Consider the following 27962-nt stretch of genomic DNA (forward strand, 5'->3'; position numbering starts at 1 on the left):
AGGCCTCATTTAACAGAAGCAGTGTGTGTGTGTGTGTATGTGTGTGTGTGTGTGTGTGTGTTTGCCACTCCGCCATTAAGACATACCGTATGATATATAAGAATGAAAAACCAAGATATGCTTTTAACTGGGGAAAAAACAGCCATAACAAATCCAACCTTGAGCTGAAATGTGGATGAAAAAACTGTATAAGCCAATTAAAGAAATCGTGCATGCTATTCATTTAGATAGTTACAGGGACGTCACAGCAAGAGGAGTTTATTTATCCAAGTCAAAAGAACAAGGACTGAATGCAACTGATTTAGGATATACTCACTCACTGTCTATACCGCTTTACCCAGTATTCAGGGTCGCAGGGACCTGGAGCCTATCCCAGTAGACTTAGGGCACGAGGCGGGATACACCCTGGACAGGGTGCCAATCCATAGCAGGGCACGCACACATACACACACTTACACGCTCATTTACACACTATGGGCAATTTGGGAACACCAATTAACCTAATCTGCAAGTCTTTGGACTGTGGGAGGAAACCGTAGTACCCGGAGGAAACCCACCAAGCACAGGGAGAACATGCAAACTCCATGTGATTTAGGATATAAATTAAAGATAAAAACTCTGTAAAAATGTTATAAAATTAGGAATTAAAGGTGCTGTGAGAACATGGTGTAGGAAAAAAGGAAAGGCAAGATAAAAAGTTAATTTTTTAACAAACGTGTTAAGTGTGACTGCAATTTTACACAACACACAATTTTTCAATTCAATTCAATTTTATTTGTATAGCGCTTTTAGCAATTTTCATTGCCGCAAAGCAGCTTTACATAGTCAAAAGAATAAAATTTTATACAATAAAAGTTTATTTTTAAACAATGTGACTGAAAATTTTAAATCTAATCAATTACATCCACCAGTGCTGACTATTGTAGACAGGGTGCAAACTGCATTGTGTTTTTAAGGGTTTCATTCGACCTGTCAGTGTGTGGATATTTTTGTGTTAAAGCCCACTCAGGCACCTCTTACAGACGACCTCTCCATCTACACTTACACACACCTGTGACCCATTAAATGTTAGTGCATCAGTATTTTCTTGTAAATGGCTGATAAACCACATCAACATTGGCTACGTTTACACTGCAGGTCTCGATGCCTACTTCTGAATTGTTGCCTATATCTGATTTTTTTGACCGTCTGTTTACACATTCTTTCAACTATGACTCCGATACAAATTTCAAATTCAAATTTTATTTGTCACATACACAGTACGAAATGTAGTGAAATGCTTACACGACTGCCAGTGACCTTAAAAAGAGAATTAAAGCTTATAATAAGTAATAAATATGAATAAAAGAAATACGATATAAAAATAAATAAATAAAATTGAACTAGGAAAAATAGAACTAAAAATAGAAACTGAAAATAGAAATGTACTGTACAAATAGAAATATAATGGTGTGCAAATATGCATAGAAAAAGTGACTTTGTGCAAAGGTTATTAAAGTGTCTTTGTGCAATGGTCCAGAATGTAAACATAAAGATGTAGTGCGTGGAGTTGTCCATAGTGTCCATGGATGTATAAAGATTGATTGATTGACTGTGAAAATTGTGAAAATATTGTGTTAATTCTGCATAGTGGTGTGGTTGAGAGACCTTATCGCCTGCGGGAAGAAGCTCCTCATCAGTCTCTCTGTGTTGGCCCTTAGGGAGCGGAATCGCTTCCCAGACCGCAACAGAGTGAACAGTCCATTGTTGGGGTGGCTGAGGTCCTTCACGACCTTCCTGGCCTTGGTCCAGCACCGCTTGGTGTAGATTGAGTGCAGGTCAGGGAGCTCGGTGCGGATGATGCGCTCAGCTGATCGCACCACCCTCTGTAGAGCTCGTTTGTCCTGCATGGTGCTTTTCCCGAACCAGGTCGTGATGTTTCCCGTCAGGATGCTCTCTATGGTGCAGGAGTAGAAATTCCCGAGCACCTTGGAGGGAAATCTAAAGTCTCTCAAGCGTCTGAGGTGGTAGAGACGCTGCCGGGCCTTTTTTACCACGGTGTTGATGTGACAGGACCATGCCAGGTCCTGCGTGAGGTATCTGAAGCTGTCCACTTTCTCCACTGGGCTCCTGTTGATGATGGGGGTCTGGTAGTTCCTCACCTGCTTTGTATTGAAGTCAACTACCAGCTCCTTTGTCTTGCTGACGTTCAGGAGGAGATTGTTTCTCTGGCACCAGTTCTCCAGATTTCCAACCTCCTACAGGTAGGCCGTCTCATCGTTGTTGGTGATCAGGCCCACCACGACAGTGTCGTCAGCAAACTTGATGACGGTGGTGGAGTTGGTAGTGGCCACGCAGTCATAGGTGTACAGAGAGTACAGCAGGGGGCTCAGAACACAACCCTGGGGGGCTCCAGTACTGAGAGTGATGGAGGCTGAGACATGCCCGCCCATCCTTACTGCCTGTGGTCTGCCAGTCAGAAAATTGGAGATCCACTGACACATGGATGAGCTGAGTCCCAGGTGCTCCAGCTTGGTGGTGAGTGTGGAGGGAATTATGGTATTGAATGCAGAGCTGTAGTCGATGAAGAGCATTTTCACATAATTCCCCCTCCGAGTGTCCAGGTGAGTGAGAGATGTATGGAGGAGATGTGAGATTGCATCGTCCGTGGAACGGTTTGGACGGTATGCAAACTGTAGTGGGTCCAGTGTGTCTGGTAGTGAAGAAATGATGAAGTCTCTGACCAGGCGTTCAAAGCACTTCACCACTACTGAGGTAAGGGCTACAGGGCGATAGTCATTGAGAGAAGCAGGATGTGGTTTCTTTGGGACAGGAACAATAATGGACTCTTTAAAGCATGTGGGGATCACCGACTGAGATAAAGAGATGTTGAATATCTCAGTGAACACAGGTGCTAGCTGGTCTGCACAGGCTCTGAGAATACGGCCTGGGATGCCGTCTGGTCCTGCTGCTTTCCTGGTGTTCACTCTCTTGAAGGCTCTCCTCACGTCATGCTCGGTGATGATGAACGCGCTTCTGGTGCTGGCAGTGACTTCCTGTCTGTAGCCATTAGCGCCGCTAGCATTAGCATCGCTAGCGTCTTTAGCTGCAGCCTCGAAGCGAGCATAGAAAGTGTTCAGCTCGTCTGCCAGAGTCATGTCCACGTTTGTCATACTGGTTGTTGGTGCTTTATAGTCCGTAATTGTCCTTAATCCCTGCCACAGGCTCCTAGAGTCACTCTGTTGGAGCTGTGACTCTAGTTTCCTCCCGTAGCACTGCTTCGCCTCTTTCACCGCCTTCCGGACGTTGTATGATGCAGCCTTATATGGTTTCATGTCCCCCGACGCGAGTCCCGTGTTGTAGGCAGCGGTGCGAGATCTCAGAGCGTCGCGGATGGTTTTATTCACCCACGGCTTATGGTTGGGAAACGTTTTAATAGTCTTTTTTTCCACGGTATCATCCGCTAGTTTCCCGATGAATCCCACAACCGCTTCCGTAAAAACACTAACGTCATCATCGGAGCTGTTTCTGAACATGTCCCAGTCTGCGTCATCGAGTGCGTCTTGTAACGCGGCCACCGATTGGTCCGTCCAGCGCGCGACCTCCCTCTGAACCGGAACTTCCTGTTTCAGCCTTTGTTTGTATTTGTGTTTACACTTGCCATACCATCTGAAACATCGCGCATACTTAAAGGGAGGTTCTTGCGCTACACACTAGCCAAGATAGACAAAGGTGAAATATGCTTAACGCTCTGCGATATACAGCATGCAAAGTTCACGAAACGTCACCATGGTTGTAAAACGGAGAAGGAGGAAAAAAAAAGACATAATTGCAGCTTGCGCATATGATTCATTCACCAAATACTGATTTCTTAATGTTATTTAGCCCAAATAAGCATTAAAAAAGAGGGGGCTGGGTGCTTTTCCTTTTCCATGTCACCTGCGATGTTATAATTCCACACGCGCTTCCACTGGAGAATAACATTACGTCATTAAACCGCGAGGAAGTCACAGTTTTAATGCCGTACAGAATACACTGACTCAGGAAATCCGATCTGTCTGTTTACACGACAATCACATTAGCACATATCTGATTTATATCTGATTTATTTCCACATATGAACGAGGCCTGAAACCCATCTCGAAATATCGGAATGCATGCGTTTTTTTCCCTGTTTACACGGACATAGAACATATCCGATATGTGTCACATATGAGCAAAAAATCGGAATTGGGCCACATTTACCTGACTGTGTAAACATAGCCATTGTGGTCTTCAATGCTTTACCTTAATCTTTGACTTAACATTTACTTGGTTTAAATCAGCAACACTGCTGGGCTCATCGTGAGTGCAGCCAGTTTCGGAATTCTTTGGTATGTTTATGGTTATGGTATGTGTTTATGGTATGTTAAACATTAATTTTTTCCAATAAATTTCACAAATGTATACGTTGCAAGATAAAGGGGCTTATACTAAAAGTATTAACTCCAACGACCCCTCTTTAAAAAAAATAGCTTATTACACCACCTGGGGAATTGTACCCAAGGACATCAAATTATAATGCTAATAATAATGGTTTAACCAGAGCACCCAGGTACGTTCACCGAGTAGGCAAGAGGTGTGAATTTGGGTCCATACAGAACACCTATTTTCACCGGGACAACTATATGATACAATAATTCAATAAATAAATTTAACTTATAAGTACCACATAGAATTTCACTATTAGGGCTGCAGAAGCCTTGAAAAAAATGTGAGATCACAATTTTCACACAATGCTCTATTTTTTTTTCTTCTAACAAAAAAACATTGATAAACGCAACAACCAAAGAAAATGTAACACCCCTATCCCACCTGCGCGATTACGCGCGGTGGCCATAAGTAAGGTTCATCTCAATTCAACACAAGTTTGGATGTAGCGATTATGTTTCCAATCTTTTCTCGTGAAAAATTCAACATTTAATTTTTTGGTGTTTCGTGTTACACTGTTTGAGTGAAATCAGTGACCTTGACTGATACAGGAATCCGGGATTGTCTTCAAGATAATAAGTGAACTCATGAATGCTGCGTGATCTGAATGCAGGGAAACACACACAGGTGAATCAATGTCATTCAGAAATGAGATCGCATGTACAGTATGTATAAATCAAGATCATGATTTTTTTTTCACAATGTAATTAAATTACCCGAATCCACTTAAATGAATTACCCACTCAGGCTTTCTGCTAAATTTGTGGATTAAACGGGACAGTAAATATCTACAGTAAAAATCACCCCAATGTGAACCATACATACACACAATTTATTGCAGGAAGCAACAGGAGTGACCAGCTCACACATCAACATCACCAAGCTGTCACGATCGGGTGGTATAGGCTGTTGTTGTAGTGGGCACACAGGACAGGCATAGGCACAGAGGGGTGTTTTAAACAAAAAGAGGCTTTTAATAAAAAAACATGAACAATAAAGAAACCAAAACGGAGACAAACAACAAACGATAACATAAAGCATATGGGGCGAAACACAGGCTCTCTGCTGAAACACAGGCTCTATGGCTTTACACACATGACACATGCTCTATGGCGAAGAGCGGGACAAGAGGCCATGAGCGAGTCTCGAAACCTAAGCATGGAGCTAAAATGGGACAAGACAAGACTAGAGACACAGAGAGACCAGGGACATGCACTCTAGCTAAACATGCACTTAGCTAAACACACGGTGATATCTCAACAGGGGGACACAACCAATAATACTTACATAAACTTTAACACTTAACATTTCACGATACCGAATCAGCTCCACACACACTGAAACACAACGAACCCAAAACATAAACAAAACTAGAGCCTTCCTATAAACACAGGACAGAACTTAAATTCAAATATAAATTAAAATACAACTTAAACTAAATGCCCACAGGGTGACAGTAAATACAAACAATACTCGACCCAGTTTCCCAGATTAAACAACTATTTATAGAAGATGTATAGCAAGGACCATCTTTATGGTAAAGTGGAACCGTCCCCAGTCACCACTTGCATCCCAAGCAGACCACACTATACCTCAATGCAATGAGATCTCCAACCCGAAGCGGGGCAACAGGATGAGTCAGGCAAGTCCAGAGGGCCGAGGTGTTCTGGATCACTGGCAGCTCAACAAACACCAAACATTGAAACTTTAAATAAAAAATTATTCAGTGATTCATCATTATCTAGTTTGGAGGTGTTATCTGTGGCAGACACGACTGCTCAACAAAATGGCGGATGTTTCGATTTTCAATCACGTGACTGCAAGAGCTCTATAGAGACGCCTATAGAGATGAGGACGGAGTAAGAAAGAGGCGTTAATCACACGTCTGTATGTCTGTTCTAATGTAAAGAAAAGGAGGAGACCAAGCTGAAATAGAGAGGTGTGATAACACAGTGCTAAATGCACTACTTTACTTTTGTATCTACTGCTAGTGTCGTGTAGAAGCTCATAACTGCTTACAAGTGCAGTACGAGTGAAGGAGGAACAGGCTGATTAATGCAGTTAAAGTTCATTAGAAGTGTAAGATCGATTTGTTTTGTATTTATAAGGATATTTTTGGTCTAAACTCTACACCTGGTGGATCTTCAAGTGTCAGCTGTCTGAAGGCTGATGTCACCGTGTTTTACAGAATGTGGAGAAATATTACAGTAGCAGCAATCCTCATGTTACTGACAGGTAAACTTTTCACATATTTCAGCTCTTTCTACTGGTTTTATGTGCTGTTGTGTCACTACTGTAACAGTTCAGGAAAGCTCTCAACATGTCTGTGTGTTTGGAAGTGTTTGAGCATTTAAAATTAAAAGTGTGAATTCTACTAAAACATACATAAATCAAAATATTATATTTTAATATTAATGTGGAAAATAATACATTTATGTCCTGCACCTTTATGTACTGTACGTTTATTGGTACTGTTCTATAAACCTGGATGAAGTTTATGAACTTTTTCTGCGTTTTCACACGTTCTTGGCTCTCGTGCTGTGTGTGACTGAGAACAGCAGCAGTGTTTAAAAGTGTGAATACACTCTCACTGTCCAGTGCATGAGTCATTGCTTTATGTGTTTAATATTAATTTGTGCTTTTTTTGTGTGTGTGTGTGTGTGTGTGTGTGTGTGTGTGTCAGGAGTTCAGGCTCAGCACAGTGTAACTCTCTCCTCTCAGAGTCTCTGTGTTGTTTCTGGATCTACAGTAAAAATCCCCTGTACATTTACAACACCTGATCACTCCAGTGTCACACAGAGAGAGTGGTATCGAGTCCAGAGCTCTGAAGGAGAACCACAAGACCTGAGCACAGATCCACAATACTCAGGACGAGTGTCTGTAAGCACAGTGACGTCTGACTGTGAGCTGACAGTGAGGAATGTGAGTGTGAGTGACTCTGGAGTTTATAAGTTTAGATTTAAAAGACAGAGAAGTGACTGGATATCAGCCTCATCTGAAGTTCATCTGACTGTTACAGGTAATACACACACACACACACACACACACACACACAACTAGAGGTGTCACGATTAACGCTTTAACACGCTTGATTAATCTACACATTTTAACGCATTACTATTTTGTTTACCCGGCTCTGTATAATAACGGCACATTTAATGTGAATAATAAGATGACTGAGGAAACATCACCAGGTGTGCAGTGTTTTTATTATAAAAAGCTTCTAGATAAAAGTTTGGATAAAACCAAAGTTGTGTGCTCGAGCTACCTTCAAGGGAACTATTGTTACAAGAGAACATAAAATGTAAGATGTGATAGAGGTGGCTCAAGAGGATCTAAGTTGTTGGATTTTGGATCTGAGGATCCGGTTTTGAGCCCCACCATTAGTGGGTTGCCAGACCCCATACTACCCAAACACTGCATGCAGTGCCGGTCCCATCCAAGTGATTTTAACTCCTACATTAATTAAATATTAACATTTGAGATTAAAAACTACATAATGTTTCTCTAACCAGTTTGTCATTCACTTCCAACATTGCATGTTTATAATAAAGTAAATCTGAACATTTAAAAAATGTAATTGTGATTAATCACAAACTATGCGTCAATAAGTAGATACAAATTTTTAACTAATTGATAGCACTAATAAACACAACAATAACAATAGCATGTTTGACTCTTAATATAACACCAAACTCTTGATTGTTTGCAGATCTGAAGGTTACAGTATTATTTCATCAGTAATCTCACTGCCAGCTTCTGTTTATAGGGCAATAAATGTAAAAAGTGTAATACTCTTTTATTTCCTTTTTAATAGTAGAGACTATTGTGATACAGTTAAATACAGTCCCAGATAGCACACACACGTCAGGGAGACGTCTATGCGATGTCATCTTTTTCATCTGGCAGATGTCGCCGAGACGTCCGTGCCCGATGTTAGAACGACGCTTAGCCTACGTATTTTTACAGGTAAATGAATTAAAACGTCCCTTATCCGCTCTTTAGACGATGATAATCAAATGTTCATACATCTGCCAAAGGTCTGATTCATGTCAGATAGACATTGTTTTATTAAAACACTCCCCTTCCATTATTTTAATTAAATACTCTCGCATATAACCATCGGTATTTTAAGTGTGATTAAAAATACAAAAAATAGCTTAAACCAAAATAACGCGACTAAACATCGCTAAACAGCAGTGACATTTATGTTCAGTATTTCGTTTCTATTTAGAAATATGGGAATTAATTCCTGCTTACCTTTTCCACACGCCCGCCAAACGTTTGTCTTCTCAACAAACTGTGTTCTCTTCTCGCGATGTCTTCTCATGATGTTTGCTCCGATATTTCCGGTTTCCATAGTGACAAGATCTCTTTGGTTTATCTCAACATGATTGAATCTAATACATGTTAAGTTGTTGAATTTCATGCAAATACAACATTATTTATTCATGTTTATTTGGAAACATGAAATTATTATGTACAAAACACATATTACATTTTAGTACATGTAACAGGTAGCCAACTTCCTTTTTTTGAGTGTATAGGAAAGAAAATGGGAAAAGGAACATGAACCTGCATTTACATCTACAAAGTAATGTAGTGTTCGTCTTTAAACGTGCTATACGTTCTAGTAAAATATCCGATAAAAAAAAAAAAAGATGTAAAGACGATGTATCATTTAACAGCTCAAACAGGCGATCTACAGACGATCAAAATACGACTATAAAAAAATGAACGCGATGTTTACCAGATGATACGCTCTTTAGCAGACGTCTCCACGACGTTCCTGTGCTATCTGGGGTATAGTTTGCTGAATATGGGGAAACACAGGGGTGTAGGGTTGCCAGGTTTATGCAATTTAAAAACAGTGACGCCTGATTTTTTGAACATAATCTTGAGGTCTAAGGCTTATTTTTAAATCAGTTTATAAAATAAAATAATTCTCAAATAATCACAAAAAAAATCTAAACAGTGTCTACAAACATCCTGTATGCCAAGTCAAAGGATTAAATCTATCTACAATGTACAGAAACATTTCTATTTTTTTCTTGTAAACTTAGAAAAACAATAGATTATAATTTGTTTGTACAACATTTCACATTTTACTTGCTATCTGTTAGACTGCAATAAACTCATGAGATTCATGAGTAGATTTACATTTCTGTTCTCATTTTGTGTTTTAGGTGTTTTTGGTGAGACGAGCTCCTGGAGTGTGACTTACTCCACCCAGACTATCTGCTCTCTGATTGGCTCAACAGCGGACGTACACAGTTATTACACCTTCCCTGATCGTTTAAAAGTCACAAAAGTGTTGTGGTTCATTAAATTGCAGGCTTATAGTGGTGAGCCTGTGGATGTGAGAGAGGATGAGGAGTATCAGGGCCGAGTGCAGTACACACAGAGCTCCCAGAATAACTGTAGTCTGAGAATCACTAACCTGACAGAGAGAGACGCTCAAACATACAGTTTTAAATTCTACACTGATGATCCTAAAGGCAAATACATTGGAAAACCTGGAGTCTCTCTGACTGTTACAGGTAAGGATAATATGAAAAAAATAAGTTTAGGCATATAAAATTCCATATTTGAAAACAATCTCAATACATGTTTATTATTTGCAGATCTGAAGGTTACAGTATCAGACAGCAGTAATAAGAATAAATGGCTGAGCTGTATCACCACCTGCACTCTGTCTAACAACCCCACTTACATCTGGTACAAGAACGGACAGCGTGTTACTAATCACAACAGAAATGATCTGTATATCAGTAGTGGGGACGCAGGCAGCTACTCCTGTGCTGTAAGAGGACATGAGGATCTTCGCTCTCCTGCTGTCTGTAAGAACTCACTTTACACTTCACTCACTCTGTCATCATCTCACTGCAGGTTTATGTTTATAGGGCAACGAATGTTTAATACTCTTTTCTCTTTTATTTCTTTTTGTTACCAATTGAAACTATTGCATTACCGTTAGATATTTATCTATTTTCCTGAATATTTGTTTTATGTTTTAGTACAAATTTTACCTGCAAAAAACCTTAAATGTACATATTGAACTTAAATGTTACATATAAATATTAAATATAAATGATACAAGTAATTATAAACATAAAATATAAATGTAAGTATTAAATCTAATCCCAAATCATGAATTTTAGAACTTGAATGATTTTTTGTTTATATTGTAACGGGTGGATAATTCAATAACCTGGTTACACTAAACAGGATCTTTAATCTAGACTCTGGTGAAGCGCGAGCCGCTCAGAACAAGAAAAGACACACAACCAACATAAACAACAACCCAAAGTGTATTTAACAATAACTAAACAAAAGAGATGCAAAAACAACAAAAAAGACTACTACTAATAATAATAATATGTACAAAATATATAAAACCAGATGATGTGTAAGTGAGTGGAATGATTGTTCGGATTATTTATGAATGATGGAGTGTGAGGTGGGAGAGCTGGATCGGCCTCACTGGAAGTGTTGGTAATAATCCGGTCGCATGATTTTGGATCTAGAGTGAAGTGGTGAAGCAGACCGGGGGTGATAATCCAACTGAAAAGGATATCCGATGACAGTCTCCACTATATTCTTTAAACTCCTAATCGGCTCTTACAAAGCCGCGCTACAATATACTAACTGCCCTGACATCTGTAAGAGTCTGGCATGGGGGGGCACAGGGGTGTAGGGTTGCCAGATTTATACAAGACTCAGTCATTTTTGGAACAGTGTTGAAGATGTGAGAGCACATCTAATAGCATTTTAAACTGATTTATAAACAAATTTCAGTTACCAAGATCATTTTATAATTATTTTATTACCATCCTGTATGCTAACGTAAAGGGGAAAATTTAAAAGCAGACAGTGTGGATTTATCTACAATCTACAGGACAATTTCCACTCTGTTCTTGTGATCTCAGAAAAACAAGAGATTATAATTTCTTTTTACAACATTTCACATGTGGCACCTGTTAGATTAACTATTTGTTAGACTGCAATAAACTCATGAGATTCATGAGTAGATTTACATTTCTGTTCTCATTTTGTGTTTCAGGTGTTCCTGATGAGAAGAGCTGCTGGAGTGTGACTTACTCCACCCAGACTATCTGCTCTCTGATTGGCTCATCAGTGGACATACACAGTTATTACACCTTCCCTGAACGTTTAAAAGTCACAAAAGTGGTGTGGTTCTTTAAAGTGCAGGCTGATGGTGGTGAGCCTGTGGGTGTGAGGGAGGATGAGGATTATCAGGGCCGAGTGCAGTACACACAGAGCTCCCAGAATAACTGTAGTCTGAGAATCACTAACCTGACAGAGAGAGACGCTCAAAAATACAGATTCAGATTCCTTACTAATGATCCTGCAGGCAAATACAGTGGAGATCCTGGAATCTCTCTGTCTGTTACAGGTAATGTCATACAAATATAGAGATAAGATGAACTGAAGTAATTATTAAACTAATTTATTATATTTTGCAGATCTGAAGGTTACAGTATCAGACTGGAGAGACCAGTACATGACACTGAGCTGTATCACCACCTGCACTCTGTCTAACAACCCCACTTACATCTGGTACAAGAACGGACAGCGTGTGTCTGACTGTAAATCTGCCTCCTGCTCTGTAGCTGCAGTCAGTGGTGCGGTCAGTTACAGCTGTGCTGTTGAAGGCCATGACAGTCTCCTCTCTCCTCCAGTGTGTGAGTGTGGATTTTACTCTCCTCAATCTATAACTACTATACACAATTTCAAAAATGATCAATAAAGTCTATCTATTTATCTATCTATCTATCATCAGTGTCTGAGGCACCATTATCTGTAGTACAATTAAATGAAATTTAGTTGTATTTTTTTAGGGCTTTGTGGCAAAATAAATATGGGAATTGAGTTTGAAAGTTGGGAGGAAATATGTGTAAATCATTAATATCAGTTTCTGTTGAGTACAAATGTTATACATGTTTATCATGAGACGGCACTAAGGCATAGTGGTTAGCACTCGCACCTCTAGGGTCCAGCGTTTGATTCCTTCCTCGGGTCTGTGTGCATGGAGTTTGCGTGTTCTTCCCATGCTTGGTGGGTTTCTTCTGGGTTCTCCAGTTTCCTCCCACAGAGCAAAGACATGCAGATTAGGATGACTGGTGTTCCCAAATTTCCTGTAAGAATTGGCCAAAAAAATTCATGTGTGTGTGTGTGTGTGTGTGTGTGTGTATGTGTCTGTGTGTCTTGCAATGGACAAGTGCCCTGCCCAGGGTGCACCCTGCCTCATACCCTGGGATCGGCTTCATGCCCCAGCAACCCTGTGTGTGCAGTATAAGCGATTTAGAAGTTGAAAGAATGAATGAATTTATGTTTATTATGCCTGCATTATTATATACATAAGCATTCACTATTTCCAAACATGCCTCGAAAATGTATAAATAAATAACATTGCAGAAAAATATCTGCATGTCTGAAAGAAAACAAAGTATCTACCAGTAGAACTCTGGCATATTCTTCAGCACACTCATTAAAAACTCCAACTGCTTTACTTATAAAACTGCACAAATCTGAATCTAACACTACTGATTATTTTCCAGTAAAGTGTTTCCACGCCAAATACGGACAGTGTTTATTTTATTACTCTTCAGTGAAATTTATTTTGTAGAAATGTTTTCAAAAGTATGTTTTCTTATTGCATTTTTTGCATTTGCCCAAACATGTTTACACAGTACTGTAAGTAAAACAGCTGTTTGATTTTACTGATCGTACTGGAGAATGAGTTCTTCTGGTCACACTTTCTCCTTTCTGTTCTTATGCAAAACCCAAAAGTAAAACAGAAAGTTCTTTATTACCAGGTGTTCATAAAACAGCCTTTAAAACAGCCTTTGTGTTCTGGTTTAAACTCTGGAGCAAAGCAGTAGTTGTGGAGGTGCCTAGGAGGTCGGAGTAGGTAGAGTTGTCAGAGTCGTGTTGTGGGGAGCCGAGCAGCACAGAGCAGGAGACGCGTGGGAGACAGAGGTGACGGGGTGTGCACAAGAGCGTATAGCAGGCAGCTTTCTTCTAGTTGTAGGTAAGTCCGAGTTCGCGAAGTCAGCACCAAACGCTAATTTGGATTTCTAGTGGTTGTGCTGGTGGGTCATATATGCTTTTGTTCACTCTGTGCTTTTTGCATGTGCTGTTGAACAATAGGGAGAACTTTGTGGATGTTAGTTTACTTACTCGACCACTGACTGGAATGGTGAAGGCTGCTTCACGCAGGCTTTTTTTTGCCACATCTAGCAGACCCCTGAACCTCACCTCATGCATGCAGGTGTCTCACATTGGATCGCATGGTGGAGCACTGGACGGATCCACTGAGGGGTAGGCTAGTGTGATGGCCTGTGTCTAACAGCGTGCGGAGTGGAGCTCTGTTTACTTTGTTTTTACTCAGTGCGTTGGTGCTGGAGCCACCTGATTGCAATTTGACTCAGTCGGTCCAACGTCCAACTGAGCTAAAACCCTAGCCAGAGATCTAACGTCAGTGTGTGGATATTACGTCCACTTGTGGAATTCTAATGTGGCTTGCCAGCATTCTCCACCAGTGTAACAGGTTTGAAAAACAGATAAAAAACATGAAAATAAAGTTCCACCAAACACGAACAGTTTTTATTAACAGGTGTTTAAAAAACAGCTGATAAATTCTGCATTGTGATCAAGTTTAAAGAAGCCCAAGAGGTTGATGCAGGTCCACAGGACAAGGCAGAGCTGGCGGGTTGTGCAAGAGTGCATGTAACAGGCAGCTTCCTTCTAGCCAGAGTTCACAGCGTCTGAAAGCATAGAAAATGTGTATGAACTTATGTTTGGAAAAAAATCTACTCCCCAGCAAACCCTTTCAAATTCAAATTCAAATTTTATTCGTCACACAGTCATACACAGTACGATATGCAGTGAAATGCTTAGACAACTGCTCGTGACCTAAGAATATGAATAGGAAATAAATATGAAAATTAAAATAAAGGGTAAGTTTAACTAGAGAAGAATAAAAAAAAAATGAAAAATATACAAATAAAATTTAAAAAATAAAATATCTGTACACAAAATACACAATATAGAAAATATATAGAAAATATATGAAAAAATGTAAAACAATAAGAGCAGCCGAATAAATGGTAATAAAAAAATGGTTATGTCCATGGTTGTGCAATCCACATATTAAAAGTGACTTGTGCAGTGCAAATATGCTTAAAGTGATTTGTGCTGAAGTGATTTGATGTGATTTGATTTGATTTGATTTGATTTGATTTGATGACCACGAAGTGTAGTTGTGCAGTGGCCAATAGTGTAAACAAATGTATAGGCTCGGGTGACCAGAGAATGTTAAATGAGAATTGCGCTCCAGCCCAGGTGAATCAGTGAGGCCCATCCCTTTCCACACACACAGGGACTGTAGAGTGAGCGCCTGCATTGCGCTGTGGGTGTAACATATCAAGTGAGAAGGTTTTCCTAATATGTGAGCTCTAGCAGTAAGCCCGCCGTCACAAATTATATTATATCTTTTTTCTTTTTTTTTATTAATTGTTGAGCTGAGCTATGTTTGGAAATAGTTATTGGAAATTGTACATGATGAATATATATATTCTAACAGGTTCGACCCTTTGTCGCACGGGCAGCACCATAAAGCATGGACACGAGGCAAGGTCTTACAGGAAAAAGGGTCATTTATTGAGGAAAATGGGGAAGAAAAGGGTTAAAGATGGGAGGATGGAAAGAAAGGGAAGGAGTGTTGTGCAAGTGCAGGTCTGGTGGGCAGTGATGTGTACTTCCTTTCGGCCTTCCCCTCCAGGGTCACAATATCCGGCTCCATTGAGAGCTAAAGAGTCCCAGGAGCTCCGGCAGTGAGCTCGTGGCTGTCCTTGTAGCGGAGATCAGAGGCGCATTTTCACTCGCCTCTTTGATGTCCCTGGAGCTTGTTTCATTGCCCTGTGTGCATGGTGTTCTGCTGCGTTTTACCGAGTGCATAGCACTTTCAGTCCAGTATCCCCAACAGACCACGAGCTACACTCCCCACTTTACTTTATAGCGCAGGGAAAAGCCCAAGATCATTAACAGAAATAGCTCACCAGCCGTGCCTAATTCCTCGCACACTAGCAGAAGGGGATGCCGCCTAGCTAGTAAGCAAGGAGCGATATTAGATTTGGGTGCATGCCCATAACAGGCGCACACCGTGACACTCTATCTATCTACTGTACAGTATATATACAGTTTGTACTACAATTAATAATGGTGCCTTGATATATGCACAGTACTGTATGCATATATTAAATATCTCTTATATCAAATGAGATATTTGATATATGCATATAACACTAACACTCACACGCTTGCACATTTTGCACACCTCTGGACTGAAACCTTACTTTTTACTAGGACACACACACATACGGTCACACACGGAGCATTGCACATTTGCAAATTTTAAACTGCAATCTTGCACATTATCTTGCCAATATGATCTTATACGATCTGATCTTATACTGTGTATGACTGTGTACAGTGGGAGCCATGTCAAACAGTCGCTTGGAGCATGATAGGTCCATGACAGGACCGTGACAGGACCATGATCGATCCGTGCACGGAATGTTATCCCTCGCGATGACGTAGTTAACGATGCCCCGCCCCACACATTTCTCTGTTGGTTTAACACAAACTATTGAGCACAGACAAGTAAGTCTGAAGTACCCCTCCCCCCGGGAAAACACACACACACACACACACACACACACACAGAGCAATTAGCACCATGTCATAGTCAGTATTCTCCACTGAGGTTTCTTACCTTCCACTTCTTCTAAGTTTGTCTTTGCTCTTTTGATGGAGTTCTTAAACCCCCCCAAAATTTTATACTGAGAAAAATGATTATGGGTCACATAATCACAAACACAAACTAGCACAGATACATATGATCAAGTGTTTAACTGTTGTTTTCGTTTGTTTCTATAACCAGTAATAATAATAATAATCATAATAATAATAATTATTATTATCATTATTATTAGCCCAACTCTTTGACTATTTAAAACGTCGGGTCACATTTTTTGCACATTGAAGTTGTTGGTTTAAGTAAATGTATTTTTAAATACACAAACAATCCCCCAACAATTAAAAAACGCACACATGACTTTAAAAATAAAATTTATTCTTCCAAAACTAGTCAAAGGTAAAACAATAATTTGTATAAAACAGGTGAAAACATGTTTAATTTTTGCTTAAAGGTCATTAAAATACCCGGATAACACCAGCTGCTAACCTGTCTGGGTCTTTTATATTAAAATATAATTTTTAAAAAATAATAAAGATGGAATTGTTTAATTCTTTGTTTCCCCCCTAAAGTATCAGACTTTTGCAATTCAATGTTCAGAATATACAGTAGACCTGACCAAATATCATTCTAAAGCTGTTGCACTGTGACGTCATCCCTCCTACAGCTCCCTTTAACAGCTTGTTCAGGCTCCTCCAATAGCTCCAAAAGGCCAACCGTCATCCGTCTGACCCCCCAGTCCTCCACAGCAGAGCTCTGCTTAAAGACAACAGGAGAATTTAGTGAAGACAAAGATAAATAAACTTTACAGAATATCTAGTTGTAAAAATATAAAAGATTAGTAAACCTACACCACAGAGTGTGTAAAATACTGTTTTGGGGAATTTTGGAATGTAAATAAACTGGGATAACTTTAACCATTGAACTTTGTTAACTATGTTATCCCCGGTCTGTCTGTATTATTGTCTGCATTAAATTAACCGAGAATTTACTTAATGCGCTTTTCATACAAATAAGTTAGGCGATATAACACTCGTATATATTAGTTCATATCTGAAGCCAAACGATAACTTCCCAAGAACTGAAGCACCCCACACCTCCCCACACACGCACACCTCCTTACACACCTCCCCCTCCCCAACTGATAAACACTTCAGGGTTTTTATCCATCTCGGTAACTAAGCGCTCGCGCTACCGCGCAAAGTCACGGCAAAATTGAGAAAAATATGAACCTGGTTATGAGCGTTTAGCTCGCGAGCTCCTGTACATCTATCCTCAGCTTGTGTCCTTCATGAACTGCATCACATTATATTCACAGAAATAACCTGCAGATTAACTCTTACCCAAAGAATAAATAAATGCTGAATTTATCCAGACAACACGCGGTCAGATTCTAAAGACATTTTTATAGAGCACAAACACTCTTCATCCGGTAGTGCAGCTTTTGTAATATGGACATTAATAGTATTTTTAAAGCTTTAGTGTCTTTTTAGTTAAACTGGAGTGACATTGTGAGTTTGTGACACTGACAGTAAGCTGTAATGTTAACTCCAGACTTGGTAAACAGATCATTAAGTTATCTAAAGTTACATCTGACCGCTGCTGGTGCTGCCAGTGATTTTTAAACGGCCGATAAAAAAAACTAAACTGGGAAATAAACTGTAAACTAATCCCAAACAAATTTTATAAATTAAAACACTTACCGCGAATAGTCCATTAATCCGCCATCTTCATCTCTAGTGCAGTTTGGCAGCGTCAGTTCGGCGGGGGTGGGGGTGGGTTGTTAAAATCACGTGATTGCAACTCAGCGCAGCTAAATTGCTGGCGTGTGTTAACGTGTCCTTAAGAACGAAGTGCCATCTAGTGGTGGAACCAGGTAAATGCATAAATAGGGCTTGAATGGGCGTGTTTACTGTGAAATCTTGACACACCTTTCTCGAAGGAAAAGGAGGGGGGATTATGGCGTGCATAGGGCAGCCGTACGCCATTCGTACGCCATTCACACGGCCGCGGCTATTTGGCGTGGCTCCATCTGTATGTGACGAATAAAATTTTGATTTTGAATTTGAAATGCTGATCCTGAACACACACCAACTGATTCAGGTGTTTTATTTCTAATCAGATTCCCCTAAAAACACCAGAGCAGTGGTTCTTTCCTCTGGAGACACAGTGGAGGGGGATTCAGTGACTCTGAGCTGTAGCAGTGATGCAAACCCTCCTGTTCTTACCTACACCTGGTTTAAGAAGAGAGCAGCTGCAAACACACTGCTGACAACAGGCCAGAATTACAGCATCAGCGACATCAACTCCCAGCACAGCGGACTGTACTACTGCACTGCTCACAACCAGCTGGGACAGCACAACTCCACACCAACACTCCTGGATGTGTTATGTAAGTGCAGTGTAACACTTTTATGTAGCTGTATAATTGTATTAATTATACAACTACATTATTAATTCATGTATAAATGTTTTTAAACCAAAATTGGTTGACGTTTATGTAATAAAAGCCATGTCAGTCCTGAAACAAAATTTGTGGAAATGTTCGTAAACAAATTAATCTCAAAATACTAATATATTTTAGCCATTATTTATTTAGCAGTTTTTTAATAAACACACATATGGCGCAGGATTGTGCAGTATAGAGTGACATATCTGCACAAAATATTCAATATGATTAACATCATTTTAATGCATTTTAGCCAACTCCCAAAACATGACTGAGCAATAAAAAAAAAATGGGTCATAGACTAAGAAATATTGTTTATTGTTGTTTTTTGGTTATAATATTCTGGTTGTGGTAAAATTTACCTTTTGTAAGATTAAGCATAACTTTTCTTGTACCTGACATGGCCAAAAAAAAAAAAAGGTTGTTAGAAACAAATATGATATCTTGCATAAAAAGAACAACTCTAGAATGAACTGTGAGGCTTGGTCCAAATGAGAGTGTTCAGGCTGCGGAGCAGTAATGTGGATACAGAGAAGAGCTCAGGAAGATGTCACTGTTTATCTGCTGAGCAACATGCTGGGGAGTCTGGAGGCTGTCATCATTTTGAGGTTATCAGGGGCGGTATCTCAAAATACTGATATAGTGCATTCTGAAAAAAGTTGACATTTCAGAAGAGTCGAATTATTGGCCTACATTATTGGCCAAACAGAGAAAACAACTAATGGGATTTAAAGTTACTGCAGTTGGGTTAAGAACCCTCCAACACATTATTAAAACATGGAAGGACAGTGATGATCCATCAACTCTATGAAAGGAATGTGGTTCAGGGTCTCTCTCATGCAGTGATCAAAGGCGAGTTAAAAGAAGCACCGTTAAAGTTTCTAGATTGCATGGCACTGCTCCGCCTTTAAAGTCTCTGGAGCGCATGGCACTACTCCACGCGCATGCCGTTCTTGCCTTTAGTGTTGGCCACTCAACATAAGGCTCTAAGTCTTAAACTTGCGCCATTGTTACTTTGGTCCCCAGCCTAAGCTCCCATGCTGCTTTTATAATGTGTCAGGAATGCGAGATTTGTTCATTTATTCAATTTGTCACCAATCATGCTGAATCAGGCAACCCTGCCCCTTCACACACCTGCAGAAGGGGATGCTGCCTCAATAGTAAAAGTAAAAGCATTTTCACACATACAAAGTGACCAAAACTCACAAGATACAGACTATGTGTGTGTGGCCACTCTGGGGCTGAAAGATGTTCTGACGTTCTGAGTTTGTGGATTTTTCAGTTACTTATAAACTTGTAAATCGCTGATTACACTGTATTCAACACAAACGGGGCTACAAAAATATGTAGCCAGAATGAATGTACAAGTTTGTATTAGTATAAGAAAATAACAGTTACGCTGTGTTTATTGAAAAAAATTAAGTCTTTGAAATAAGGCCACAATCTACATTCATAACATTTGCGTACAAGACTTTTGTGAACTGGATCTTGTAATCAGAGTTTTTGCTTCAGAATGATGTGACAATCATCCTGCTCACTCACTAACAGAAAACAGTGTATTCTTTAAATTTTTGAAGACTTTTTGTTTAGAAAGGCCGTATACGAGGAGGCATGAATGATGATGAATAATGCTGTAATTCACACCAGAGAAGACAAAGACCCGCATAATGAGCTGCATAATGAGCCTTTCAGTCAGTTATGTGACAGAGAGAGTGTTACAAGAGCATTTGAGGACAAAAGAAATATATTTTTTGTTTGCAGTTTATTTAGTTGTTTATTTAGTTAACTGTCAGGCAAAAAAAAAAAAAAACAGATAAAAAAGCTCCCTCTTACACCCTTTGCATAACCTACTCATTCACATTAGAGATAAGAAACTCTGATCCTTTAACGGATTCAACTCCCTCTGAATCACTTATTAAACGGATTCGGGTTTCTTGAGTCCTTTAAGTCACTTGAGTCAGTAGGGATTCTGTCTGCATTTTCCTATGGTCCATCCACTAGAGGGCGCTCACCAAATCCCTAGTATCCACCGAATCCTTGGACTCATGAACACTCATGGAGTCCCTCAGATCCGGCTGTTTTACTCCGCACTACAATTCTGACAGATTCTGTGAATCCCATAGTTTAGATAAATCTTATTCAAATATTATATTTGAAAATATAGTATTTTGAGTCTTTTTTGTTTCTAACCATAAAATGTAAATAACAGATAATCTAGAAATTATGAATGCCAAATATTTATTTAATGACAAATGCAGATATAGATAAATTTAGACAACAACAAATATAACAAATGGAAAAAAAAATATCTCAGCAGTATCTAATTTTTTTTATGTGTTAAAAAAAAAGCTAAGCTATCTGGTATAGTTAGTTTTTTAAAGTTTTTGATAGCTAAAAAAGTCCAGGTGGTAAACAGTCAATATATACATTGGGCTAAAGCATCACATCGTTAGCATGTGGATGTGATACAAACGCCAGAGCCGTTTTTCACCCCAGTTTGTCATAATATACATCTACATCACCCCAACATGTAACAAATATGTTTGGTGTTAATAAAATCAGATTATATAGCACGGCATCTAAATCAAACAATATTGTACAAGTGAAACAGCTGCGGTTTTTGTTATTGTAATATGGATTCTGCCTGTTTGTGCCATGGTCAAACATATACAATATGTGTATTCCAGTGTTTCATATGTGTGTGCATGAGTGATGTTTGATTTAAGCCGTATACTGCGCCTCATATATTTCCTTCATTTTGAACTGGATAAAAAAACTCAATGTGTAGTAATATCGGAGGGGAAACGGTGTGGGCACACAATTACTGGGAAAAATACCACAAACCTGAAGAAATGCATCAAGGTTTACCTTAATAATCACCCAGTTTTACAGCCTCTTTGTAGTAATTATGTTACCACATAACAATTATGTTCGTAACCTATAGGAGCTACAACAGTCCAAGAGTGTAAATTCATAGACAATAAATAAATAAATCGAGTTTCAAAACAAAAACACTGTCCATACCGCTTCTATTGTTTTGTAATTAAATAACTATGGACATGCAGCAGTTGTTGTGATGGTTAAAAATAAATTTAATTAGCTGAAAACATCAGATAAAAAGATAAATTTCAAAATGTTAAAAAGATTATTTTGTGAAAACCTTTAAAAATGGTTTTGGCTAGATATGATTTACTGTAGGTTTAATTAATAATAATCTTATTGCTAAAATGTTACAATTTCATTGACTAAAACTAAAAATACTTAAGGGTTCCTCTGGCTGAAATTAACTAAATATGATAAGAACTATCAGGGACATTTATCCCAGGACTAAGACTAAAATTGAAAATTTTCATGATGTTTTGATCTGCTTACCATACACTGCTTTGCAATGCACACAGACCCTGCGACCAACAGTAGCAACATTCCTGGCATGTGAAGTCGGTCCATGTGCTGGTTGTACGCAGTTACAGGTGCAGGACATGGAAAGTCTTTGTTCTGGTGTACTTTGTGATTTCATCCTACCTTGCTAAGTGTGCCCTGTATAAGCAAAATGGAGGATACAACAGACAGATAGAGATAACAGATCAGAGTCTGTGTCTTTCATGACATAGTGGGCAGTTTAATAGAAATGCAAACAAACAGGCAAGATACAAACAGGTGGCTAATCACTTTTACTGTCAAAACGTTTCACAAAAAAAAGAAATGGTATGCTAATAACACAGTCAAATAAACTATTTTAACACCAGCCTTTGTAATGTCATACAACAACTTATATCTTTTGCATTACGATTTACATTTACATCTGAACAACTGAGCCAAATATACAGTATATTGGGTGAAATAAATTAAAACATTTACATCACAGCTGATGTTCACGAAATTCATCTGTAAGCTACATAAGACATTAGCTTAGCCACTGTAAGCTAACATGTTTGTGCTAAGCTACATAAGGCACCATGTTAGCATAATAAGCAGTGTTATCTACATACCAACCTAAACTTTTTAAGTGACATTGACAGACGATGTTTCACATAAGCTAGTAATAAAACAACTCGCTTCATTTAAATATGGACACTTTAAGCTTTCTGTAGGTACTGTATATTTATGATGTTGGTTTTGTGCAGTATTCGCTAAGTTTCAGTTCATTTTAGGAACACGTTTCAGAAAGATATTCACGGAGATTGAGACAGCCGAAAGCGCACCCTGTTCACAAAAATCACAAAATTACAATGTTTTGTTAATATTTTGAGTTTACATAAATATAAGTAGACCTTTTACAGATTTAAATAGTGTCCTACACATGTGTATGATGAAAAATTATAGAGCATTTTAAGTTCTTTTTATGATTACCAGAAAAAAATGCAAATTGTCCTACCCATGGTACTGTCGACCCGAAGGGTTTTAATTTGACCCTAACAAGATTATGTAGAAATAAAATGAAGTCAGCTGATAAAATTAATGTACTAATTCAATTCAATTCAAATTTATTTGTATAGTGCTTTTAATAATTGACATTGTTGCAAAGCAGCATTGGACAATTAAAAGAATTGTATGAAATGTGAATGCGTATGAATCAAAATGATAAGACTGTCCCTGATGAGCAAGCCGGAAAAACTCCCTGAGATGGTAATAGGAAGAAACCTTGAGAGGAACCAGACTCAACAGGGAAGCCATCCTCATTTTGGTGAACGGATAGCAGAGATTGATCTGCATCATACTGTGTGAGACTGGCGGTCCAGTATATCAGCAGATGTGTTTACGTTAAAATGGAATCCAGTTCATTATTGGAGGCTCAGGTAGACTGTTGGAAACTCGTCCTGAACTATCGAGCATCACAAGTCACAAGTCCTCAGAGAACAGCTGTCTGCATCAGCCGAGGACAGGACGATCTTCGTGGAGAAGTGGAAGTGAATAATATGAATGTATATTTAGTGCAGAGTGCAAGCAGGGACTCTGGCAGGACTAACTATAACAGCATAACTGAAAGGGAGAGCCAGAAGGAAACGCAGACATGAGGGCTCCCTGAGATGTAAAGCGACCAAGCACTTCACCGTCAACAAACCTGAGTGATTAATGAGAGTGGGGAAGACATAATTTAAACATACCAGTTCACCATACTGTAATACTCTACATTCATGAGTCCCCCAGATCTGCTCCTTTACCTAAGGCAAATGTACTTACAAAAATGCTTGGCTAAATAAATAGGTTTTTAGCCTAGACTTAAAGATTGAGACTGTGCCTGAGACTTAAACATTAATTGGAAGACCATTCCATAACTTTGGGGCTTTGTAAGAAAAAGTTCTGTCCCCTGCTCCAGTTTTTATAATACGTGGTACTGACAAGCAGCCTGCATCCTTTGATCGAAGTATGCATGGCGGATCGTAAGACACTAGCAGTTCACTCAGATACTGCGGCACAAGACCATTTAATGCTCTTTACGTCAATAGTAGTATTTTAAAATCGATGCAAAATTTTACAGGAAGCCAATGCAGTGTGGATAAAATAGGGGTGATATGCTCGTATTTTCTGGCTATAGTGAGGACTCTCGCAGCTGCATTCTGGACTAATTGAATCTTGTTTATGCACCTAGTGGAACAACCAGACATTAAGGCGTTATAATAGTCCAACCTTGAGGTGATAAAAGCATTAACTAGTTTATCTGCATCGTTTAGTGACAATGAATGTTTTATCTTGGCAATATTTCTGAGGTGAAAGAATGCTATCCTGGTGATATTATCTACAGTACATGTGCTTCAAATGAAAGGCTGGAATCTATGATCACACCGAGGTCTTTCGCTGTTGCACTTGATGATCACAGTGTGATCAGAAACTTACTTCTAGCTGATTGTCGTCCTATGACTAGAACTTCTGTCTTATCAGGATTAAGCTAAAGAAAGGTTAATTAACATTTAATCTCTTATGTCTTGCACACATTGCTCAAGTTTAGTAAGCTGTTTTTTTGTCATCTGGTTGTGCTGAGACGTTTAACTGTGTGTCATCAGTATAACAATAAAAACTAATACCATGCTTATTAATTATTTTGCCCAGAGGAAGCATGTAAAGGGAAAAAAGCAGTGGGTCTAAAACTAAACCCTGTGGAACACCAAAGATACAACAAATTATCAAAAACAGTGTATTATGTTGGGCAGAAAAATCAATCTGGGACAGGAGCATACCAGCAGAATTAAGAAGGGAGAGATGGTATAGGGAAAAAGGAGGCAGAGCAGATTATCTGGTATGTAGTTTAAAACAGTCGACATTGTAAATGCAAGCTGGGACTCTGGGAGGACTAGTTATGACAACAGGACTAGATACAAGAGCCAGAAGTTTCAACAAACCTGAGTGATTGGAAGACAATTTGTTTAAAAGGCTTTAATAGCATCAACAGGAAATGTATAACTGTGGTCTATAACTGTATAAGACATAAAAATGCTTGTACTAACAAAGATGCTGATTCAGGTGTTTTATGTCTAATCAGATTCCCCTAAAAACACCAGAGCAGTGGTTCTTTCCTCTGGAGACACAGTGGAGGGGGATTCAGTGACTCTGAGCTGTAGCAGTGATGCAAACCCTCCTGTTCTCACCTACTCCTGGTTTAAGCAGAGAGCAGCTGCAGACACACTGCTGACAACAGGCCAGAATTACAGCATCAGCAACATCAGCTCCCAGCACAGCGGACTGTACTACTGCACTGCTCACAACCAGCTGGGACAGCACAACTCCATACCAACACTCCTGGATGTGTTATGTAAGTGTAGTGTACACACTTTTATGTAGCTGTATAAAGCAAATGTTTTTTAAACCAAAATTGGTCGATGTTTATGTAATAAAAGCTATGCCACTCCTAAAACAAGATTTGTGGGAATGTTCCTTAAAAAAATATCAAAATACTAATATACTGCTTTCTGGAAAAAGTTGTCCTACATCAAACAAAGAAAACAACTCAAGGGATTTAAAATTACTGCATTTGGGTTAAGAACCTTCTGACACATTATTAAATCAAGGAAGGTAAGTGGTGATCCATTAACTCTGTGGAAGGAATGTGGTCAGAAAAACATGGACATGGCACAGCCTTTGAAGCTCAGAGCATTTTAGCCATTATTTATTTTGCTGTTTTTTAATAAGCACATATATGGCGCAGGATTGTGCAGTATAGTATATCTGCACAAAATATTTAATATTTTAGTTAATTTTAGCCAACCCTCAAAACATGACTGAGCAAAAAAATAAATAATGGGTCTATAGGCTAAGAAATATTGTTTATTGTTGTTTTTTTGGTTGTTTCCATGACCAAATTATAATATGCAAATTAAGAGACAATTTTGAAACATTATTCTCATATTCTGGTTGTGGTAAAATTTACCTTTTGTAAGATTAAGGTTAACTTTTCTTGTACCTGACATGGCCAAAAAAAAAAGGTTGTTAGAAACAAATATGATATCTTGCATAAAAAGAACAACTCTAGAATGAACTGTGAGGCTTAGTCCAAATGAGAGTGTTCAGGCTGCAGAGCAGTAATGTGGATACAGAGAAGAGCTCAGAAAGATGTCACTGTTTATCTGCTGAGCAACATGCTGGGGAGTCTGGAGGCTGTCATCATTTTGTTACCACACACATGTCTCTGATGCAATAAATGGTTTCGCGCTGTGACCGTAAGTGCAGTTCATCGTGATTCACCACGAGTTTTGGTTCTGTGATTAGGTTTCCATTTTTCTGCGCGTCAGTCCGCGCATAGTCAAACCGCATAGGTGAGATAGGGGTATAACAGCAGGAATAACAGAGGGTACGGGTTATCAGGGGCAGTATCTCAAAATACTGATATAGTGCATTCTGGAAAAAGTTATTTCCAAATTATTGGCCTACATTATTGGCCAAACAGAGAAAACAACTAATGAGTTTTAAAGTTACTGCAATTGGGTTAAGAACCCTCCAACACATTAATAAAACATGGAAGGACAGTGATGATCCATTAACTCTATGAAAGGAATGTGGTTCAGGATCTCTCTCATGCAGTGATCAAAGGCAAGTTAAAAGAAGCACTGCTATTGAAGTTTCTAGATTGCATGGCACTGCTCCGCCTTTAAAGTCTCTGGAGCGCATGGCACTACTCCACGCGCATGCCGTTCTTGCCTTTAGTGTTGGCCACTCAACATAAGGCTCTAAGTCTTAAACTTGTGCCATTGTCAAATCAAATTCAAATTTTATTTGTCACATACACAGTCATTTACAGTACGATATGCAGTGAAATGCTTAGACAACTGCTCGTGACCTAAAAATAGAAGACTATGAATAGTTATAGGGTAAATAAAACTAGGAAAAAATAAAATGAAATATAAAAATTAAAGTTAAAAAATAAATAACTGTACAACAAAAATACACAATATAGCAAAATATTTGAAGAATGTATGAAGAAATATAGAACAATAGAGCAGCTGAACGGGTAGGTATATATTTATGTAATTTTTGTGTGGAATAGAGTTAGAATAAATGGTAATGAAAGAATGGTAATGTCCAGCGTTTGTGCAATTCACATATTTAAAGTGTCTTGTGCAGTGCAAAATATGCTTAAAAGTGATTTATTTAAAGTGACTTGTGAAGTGACATTGTTACTTTGGTCCCCAGCCTAAGCTCCCATGCTGCTTTTATAATGTGTCAGGAATGCGAGATTCGTTCATTTATTCGATTTGTCACCAATCATGCTGAATCGGGCAACCCTGCCCCTTCACACACCTGCAAAAGGGGATGCTGCCTCAATAGTGAAAGTCAAAGCATTTTCACACATACAAAGTGACCAAAACTCACAAGATACAGACTACGTGTGTGTGGCCACTCTGGGGCCGAAAAAAGTTCTGACATTCTGAATTTGTGGATTTTTCAGTTACTTATAAACTTGTAAATCGCTGATTACACTGTATTCAACACAAACGGGGCTACAAAAATATGTAGCCAGAATGAATGTACAAGTTTTTATTAGTATGAGAAAATAACAGTTACGCTGTGTTTATTGAAAAAAATTAAGTCATTGAAATAAGGCCACAGTCTACATTCATAACATTTGTGTACAAGACTTTTGTGAACTGGATCTTGTAATCAGAGTTTTTGCTTCAGATTGATGTGACAATCATCCTGCTCACTCACTCACAGAAAACAGTGTATTCATTTAAATTTTTGAAGACACTTTTTGTTTAGAAAGGCTGTATAAGAGGAGGCATAAATGATGATGAATAATTCTGTAATTCACCACAGAGAAGACAAAGACCCGCATAATGAGCTGCATAATGA

General features: G+C 38.9%; 1 pseudogene; it reads left to right on the forward strand.

The window, feature by feature from the left end:
- LOC128518715 (sialoadhesin-like) overlaps positions 1-27962 on the forward strand; it is a 197834-nt pseudogene that overhangs the window by 53591 nt on the left and 116281 nt on the right.

This window comes from Clarias gariepinus, chromosome 3, assembly GCF_024256425.1.
Source record: "Clarias gariepinus isolate MV-2021 ecotype Netherlands chromosome 3, CGAR_prim_01v2, whole genome shotgun sequence".
Taxonomy (NCBI): domain Eukaryota; kingdom Metazoa; phylum Chordata; class Actinopteri; order Siluriformes; family Clariidae; genus Clarias; species Clarias gariepinus.